This window comes from Toxorhynchites rutilus, chromosome 3 (genome assembly GCF_029784135.1).
Source record: "Toxorhynchites rutilus septentrionalis strain SRP chromosome 3, ASM2978413v1, whole genome shotgun sequence".
In the NCBI taxonomy this organism is placed as follows: domain Eukaryota; kingdom Metazoa; phylum Arthropoda; class Insecta; order Diptera; family Culicidae; genus Toxorhynchites; species Toxorhynchites rutilus.
The window spans coordinates 264,461,192-264,469,076 of record NC_073746.1 but is presented as its reverse complement, the minus strand read 5'-3'; positions in this window follow the sequence as shown (position 1 = coordinate 264,469,076).

The following is a 7,885-nucleotide window of genomic DNA, read 5'->3' as shown; positions in this document are numbered from 1 at the left end:
TTGAATAATTGTGAAATATCAAGCATTGTCCAAATACACTATGTGCCCATTTTTGATTGGTCCATTTTGTGCTCCTCAAATCGTACCGACCAAAACGGGCAACCAGAGTAGCAGCGAAATAGAATGATATCCTTGGAAAGGAAAAAGAAAAGACGGGTGGGTAATGTCGGGGACATAACCGGAGTGACGTAGGACTATGCAAAGGGGACAGCTTTTGTTAAATATATATTTTAAATATATTGTTTTATTTTCTCCACCTACGTGAATACCTACCTATCTACCTGAAAAATGGATTAGTTTACTGTTTACTCTTTATGAATATGTTAATGGTTCTGAAAAGAACCTTTGGTGTTGTGTTTTTGTTATCACTCGATATTCCCATCTTGTTCGGCTAAACCTTCCTGTTTAGCGATTTGTTGTCACTCGCCACAGCTTTCACAGTTGGAAAATTTCTTCCCATCCAGCTTGTGACATATTTTACAGTAAATTACATTCAATGGCACGTCGCATTACCACCACTCAGTGCCGGATTGGAGGTAATTTTAACCTGTAATTGAACATTTGCGATGACAGTGGTACAGTGTCGACTTTCAATGTGGGATCATAATTTGGATCTCTATGTTTACAAAAATGTCCAACTAAATAAGTCACATTACATGTCCGTCCAATTAGCTAAATGTCGAACTAATTGTAGATTACTGTACTTTCAATCTGGAAACAATTTAAGAATTGGTGGAAATTGAATAATCAGGAAAGTCCCCAACTATCAATAAGCTCAGAACAACTGCCAAATTCACATACTCATCAAATCCTGGCAAACAAATTATGAAAACATCAATTTGTGTTTTATTATTATTTTGGATAATGTTTTAGAAAGCATTGAACTTTATTTCCTAAACTCTTTTTTGGAAGGTTTAATGGCCCTGAAAAGCGCCTTGTTTTATGGAATGGTTCCAATTTAGAAAACTTAGTACTCGTGGTTTTGAAAAAAACCATTTCGAACGCCCTCGATGCCGCCTTGTTCTGGATTTGCCATCAAAGCAGTTTGTAGAAAGAACAAACTTTTTTATTTATACCTTTTATATATTTATACCTGATGCCGATTTGCGATTGCGTTTGCCACTCGCCATTCGCTGCAACTGCCTGTTGTCTTGATGTCCGCCGAACCGAATGTGTTATGTTCCGAATGCAGGTTTTCTTATCGTCGCGAGCAGCTTTGCCAGCCAACTCGATCACTCCGGCGGCCGAAACTATATAACGCCGGCTAGGTGGACTGGTACACAGGTACTAACGCGCTCGACCTAGCTACCTTTTCCGGTGCAATTGGCGGATACACCTACGGGAAATTGCAGACCACCACGGTTCGAGCGGGATTTTGCCTTTCCCTTCACTTTTCCTCCTTTGCCATATCCAACCATGGCTGCTTGTGTTGGTTTGTTGATGTGAGGTGATGCGAAACGATGTGGTGTACGGTTCGGATGAGAATGATCGTTACGGCAGCGGAGAGGGGATTTTTAAGCTGACTGGCTGGCTCGAGAATTACGCATGTGTGAGACTGCGACCAATGTTTCCCTCATTTTTTTCTTTTTCCTTTCCAAGGATATCATTCTATTTCGCTGCTACTCTGGTTGCCCGTTTTGGTCGGTACGATTTGAGGAGCACAAAATGGACCAATCAAAAATGGGCACATAGTGTATTTGGACAATGCTTGATATTTCACAATTATTCAATTATTTATCTCAAGAAAAATGAAATGTTATTCGTTATGATAGATGCGTAGATATATTTCCTATCAATTGATGCAAAAACCTTTGCGATCTATTGAGAAATGCTCGAGTTATAAGCGTTCCAAATCTTGCATTTTTTCCTACTTGTTCAGTGCCTAGATTTCCATTTCACCCCCTATATCTTCCGGTTAGACGTAGTCCTACGTCAAAAAAATGAGGGAAACATTGGTCGCAGTCTCACACATGCGTAATTCTCGAGCCAGCCAGTCAGCTTAAAAATCCCCTCTCCGCTGCCGGTGGTAATGCGACGTGCCATTGAATGTAATTTACTGTAAAATATGTCACAAGCTGGATGGGAAGAAATTTTCCAACTGTGAAAGCTGTGGCGAGTGACAACAAATCGCTAAACAGGAAGGTTTAGCCGAACAAGATGGGAATATCGAGTGATAACAAAAACACAACACCAAAGGTTCTTTTCAGAACCATTAACATATTCATAAAGAGTAAACAGTAAACTAATCCATTTTTCAGGTAGATAGGTAGGTATTCACGTAGGTGAAGAAAATAAAACAATATATTTAAAATATATATTTAACAAAAGCTGTCCCCTTTGCATAGTCCTACGTCACTCCGGTTATGTCCCCGACATTACCCACCCGTCTTTTTTTCTGGTGAGAAAACTTGTGTTCGATAATGATAATTATCTTATATTACTTTGATGAGCTTTTTTTTCTTTATTTCATCCATACATAACACAGGAGCCATCTCGTCCAGGACCACAGAGGACGGCTCTGGTACGTGATACGCACCATCTAATGACATATCACTCTGTTATGGCGGAGTAAACAAACAATACTTAACAACCAGACAAAACGGACCCAAATCATTATCGAAGAGTTTAACAATGTAAAAATCAGCATGCAGCAGATAGCCTAACGGAATCCTACGTCAACTATGCGGTCGTGTCTTGGACACAACCCTCCTGTGACTTTTTTTTTTCAATATTTTACTTAGCCAAACCCTGCCTTTACAACCTTTACAACGTGTATCTGGCAATACCCCATTTTTTGGGCTGCTAAAAATGTACGATATTAATTTAGGAGTCATTTTTATGTAACAAAACCACGATTTTAGAGCGCCGGCAGAAAATTCTGTTTAAATTCGTTGAAAATGCAACCATGACTAAAAAAGTCACAGAAGGTTGTGTCCGAGACACGACCGCATAGTTGACGTAGGATTACGTTAGGCTATCTGTCGCATGCTGATTTTGGATGTTTGAAAAAATATATTGTTAAACTCTTTGATAATGATCTGATGGCCCTGAAAAGGGCCGTTTAGTTTGGTTGTTGGGTATTTTTTGTTTTTTGGCAGCGGTAGCTTTTTCGGAGCCGCTGCTGCCTATTTCTGTTTTTATTTTGGTGGTTCTCGTTGACACCATCACGTCGAGCTAAACGGCGAATAGCGAGTTTGATACACTGGATATTGTCATGTAGAACCTTGCGATACGCTTCGATCCTCCTTTGCCTTCCTTGCCGCATGAGGTCATGTTGGTTGATGTTGATCTGATGTGACCACACTTAAAACACTAAAAACATATATGTTTACCGATCTGAGCGTCGAACAAAATGAGAAATCTGACTGAGCAGCAGCATCAGCAGAAAGAGAGAACATGCCTGAAACTTTCTGCTCATGATGTTTGCTGTTGCCATCAGTACTGGACCGATGCGGGACACAGTTCGATTTTGACGTAGGACTACGTCTAACCGGAAGATATAGGGGGTGAAATGGAAATCTAGGCACTGAACAAGTAGGAAAAAATGCAAGATTTGGAACGCTTATAACTCGAGCATTTCTCAATAGATCGCAAAGGTTTTTGCATCAATTGATAGGAAATATATCTACGCATCTATCATAACGAATAACATTTCATTTTTCTTGAGATAAATAATTGAATAATTGTGAAATATCAAGCATTGTCAAAATGCACTATGTGCCCATTTTTGATTGGTCCATTTTGTGCTCCTCAAATCGTACCGACCAAAACGGGCAACCAGAGCAGCAGCGAAATAGAATGAAGCACGATTGGAAAGAAAAAAGAAAAAAATGAACGAAACATTGGTCGCAGTCTCACACATGCGTAATTCTCGAGCCAGCCAGTCAGCTTAAAAATCCCCGCTCCGCTGCCGTAACGATCATTCTCATTCAAACCGTACACCACATCGGTTCGCATCACAACACATCAACAAACCAACCCAAGCAGCCATGTCTGGACATGGTAAAGGAGGAAAAGTGAAGGGAAAGGCAAAATCCCGCTCGAACCGTGTTGATCTGGAGTTCCCCGCAAGGGTGATCGAGTGATCGAGTTAGCTGGCAAAGCTGCTCGCGACGATAAGAAAACCCGCATTCGGAACAGAACACATTCGGTACGGTGGACATCAAGACAACAGGCAGTTGCAGCGAGTGGCGAGTGGCAAACGCAATCGCAAATCGGCATCAGGTATAAATATATAAAAGGTATAAATAAAAAAGTTTGTTCTTTATACAAACTGCTTTGGTGGCAAATCCAGAACAAGGCGGCATCGAGGGCGTTCGAAATGGTTTTTTTTCAAAACCACGAGTACTAAGTTTTCTAAATTGGAACCATTCCATAAAACAAGACGCTTTTCAGGGCCATTAAACCTTCCAAAAAAGAGTTTATGAAATACAGTTCAATGCTTTCTAAAACATTATCCAAAATAATAATAAAACACAAATTGATTTTTTCATAATTTGTTTGTCAGGATCTGATGAGTATGTGAATTTGGCAGTTGTTCTGAGCTTATTGATAGTTGGGGACTTTCCTGATTATACAATTTTCACCAATTCTTAAATTGTTTCCAGATTGAAAGTACAGTAATTTACAATTAGTTCGACATTCAGCTAATTGGACGCACATGTAATGCGACTTATTTAGTTGGACATTTTTGTAAACATAGAGATCCAAATTATGACCCCACATTGAAAGTCGACACTGTACCACTGTCATCGCAAATGTTCAATTACAGGTTAAAATCGCCTCCAATGCGACACTGAGTGGCGCTTCGGCACGTCGCATTGAATGTAATTTACTGTACAACATGTCACTAAGCTGGATGGGAAGAAATTTTCCAACTGTGAAAGCTGTGGCGAGTGGCAAACGCAATAGCTAAACAGGAAGGTTTAACCGAACAAGATGGGAATATCGAGTGATAACAAAAACACAACACCAAAGGTTCTTCTCAGAACCATCAACATATTCATAAAGAGTAAACAGTAAACTAATCCATTTTTCAGGTAGATAGGTAGGTATTCACGTAGGAGAAGAAAATAAAACAATATATTTAAAATATATATTTAACAAAAGCTGTCCCCTTTGTATAGTCCTACGTCACTCCGGTTATGTCCCCGACATTACCCACCCGTCTTTTTTTTTTATCTTAGACCTCGATGTTTACCGCCGCTGCTGCTGCTACTGCCACTTACATTCGATATGAGACACAGCTCAATTGTTGGCCACTCAGATTCGATGCTTCGATATCTTGAAGTTCACTGCTGCACTTTCACGATTCCAAGAAGCGTGTGCTCGCACTTCTGATGGAGAGAGCGTGCCCGAAATGCTCCGCTCGCGATGCTTGCTGCTAGCCGCGTCCACTGCTGCTGCTCTCCACTGTTGTCCGTTCCACGTCCGTTGTAAAAATGAATAAAATCCACGAACGCTCCATCCTTTTATATCATTTGGTATGTGTGAAGTAGGCGCCTCCTACTCGATTGTCATGCAGCTTGCCGGTGAACGAACGAATCGGGCGCGAAAAAGAAATGACGTCAATTTCGATCAATCAGGCCTAGGTATCTTCTGTTTGGATAGTGGTTGAGATTTTTTAATTGTTCGATTGTTAGTTACATGATATATATATATTATTTTATTCAATGTGAAAAATTATTATGGAGTGCCGACAACGTATGATGCAAACATCTCATCAATCCATCATGAAATGAATGAGCAATAAGCGTTTGAAATTGGACGGGTCGCTCATTTATTTTCTAACGATCATTTATTTTCTAACCGGGAAGCAGTTGACATACTACGCTGCGCTTTTATGTACATGAAAAACCACTTTTAACATGCGGGGGAAAAATCTTATATGAAAATTGCCAGATGTCAATGTTGCCAAGCGTAGTTATTGATGGTTAACCCTTCCGTTACGAGCGTCGTCTATAGACGACATCCGCGCGACGAGCTGTGTGTACGAGCGTCGTCTTTAGACGACATGAAATTCATACTGCTCTTCGATCACACCAGCGCGATGTGCATACTTTTCGGCGCAGTGCTCCGTACAGGGGTAGCACTTCGGCGGAGCACACTGCCGTAATGAAAGGGTTAAACCGACGCCAAACCGAATAGCGATGAACGCACCCATATCACGAACTTCGACATTTGATTTGCTATTATGGTGCTACTCGCCCGTGTAGTTCGCGCAAAGGCATCGGCAAAATATTATTTTAGAAAATTCCTTGAGGCATGACCGGAGCCGTTTCGCTATATATATATATGCATACATATGTCATTCGCCTCCCTTACCGCATCCAGTCAGGCTGGTTGATGGAAAGTATGTTTCTGACGTGATAAGTTTCCTGTTAGTTGCACATGATCAAAGAAAATTTAAAAGTAAACAGTATTTTTGATCGTAGTTTTATATCATTTTTATGATAAGTGGAAAACAATAAATTAAACTCTTTCGTTTCAAAGCAATATCGAAAGTCCTGAAAAGGACTGGAATGGTTAAATGGGTTGTACGGAATCTGCTGCGTGCTAATGTGAGGTTTCAGTCGGATGTAGCAGTTGTTAACTTTTTGGCAGCGGTCACAGCTCGATTGTTGAGGTTGAGCCTCGATGTTTACCGCCGATGGTGCTGCTACTACCACTTATGTGAGACACAGCTCAATTGTTGGCCGCTCAGATTCGATACTGTACTTTCACGATGCCAAGAAACGTTCTCGCACTTCTGACGGAGAGAGCGTGCCTGAAACGATCCGCTCGTGATGCTTGCTGCTGCCACTAGTAGTAGACCGGTTTCAACAACCGTTGCTACTGTTTGCCGCTGTTTATGCTGCCATAGAAGTGCGATGTAAGACACAGCTCGCATTTTGACCGCTCAACTTCTATGCTCGCCTATATATTAGCCGCTTTCACTGTTGCTGCTCTCCACTTGTTGTTGTCCGTTCCACGTCCGTTGTAAGAATGAATGAGATCCACGAATGCTCCTTCCTTTTATATCATTTGGTATGTGTGAAGTAGGCGCCTCCTACTCGATTGCCATGCAGCTTGCCGGTGAGAGAACGAATCGGGCGCGAAAAAGAAATGACGTCAATTTCGACCATTCAGGACTGGGTATCTCTGTTTGGATAGGGGTTGAATTTTTTCAATTGTTCGATAGTTAGTTATATGATATATAAAATTTTATTCAATGTGAAAAATTGTTATGGAGTGCCGTAATCGTTTGATGCAAAAATCTCATCAATCCATCATGAAATGAATGAGTAACAAGCGTTTGAAATTGGACATTTTTCACGATGCGATCGATTTTCATTTTTCAATTTGTACCCCAATACGTTCCCGAAAGACGTAATCCTACGTCAAAAGAGTATGATTTTACCACACCCTGGCAAATTCCAAGAAGGTCTAGAAATTTACTATGGAACTCACTGTCGCGAATAATCCACACCGCGGATCATCTGTTTGCGAATAATCGGGGTTCTACTGTAATCTCTTACCGAGCTGGAATTTCATGTGTTGCTAGAAGCAAATGAACTGCAAAGTTTAAAGCCTCTCAAAAACAAAGAATCAATCAATCTGAAATGTTTCCCAAAGGAAAATATCGGGGACGCAAACCAAAACTAAAAAATTCTCTGAAGATATGCAACAAGCAAACCAAACAACTCGAAAAAGTTTGACAGTTGCACCGATAGCTATTGGCGATTTAACGCAAAACGTAAACGATCGGTGAGGCATCTGGATTTTTTTTTTGAACTAAGAAAATGATGATAACCTAAAACTCAAAAACGAATCACGTATATTTTACTTCCGGACTTTCCAAAGAAGTTCTCACATGCAGGAACCATGCATTTTTCTACTTGTTTTT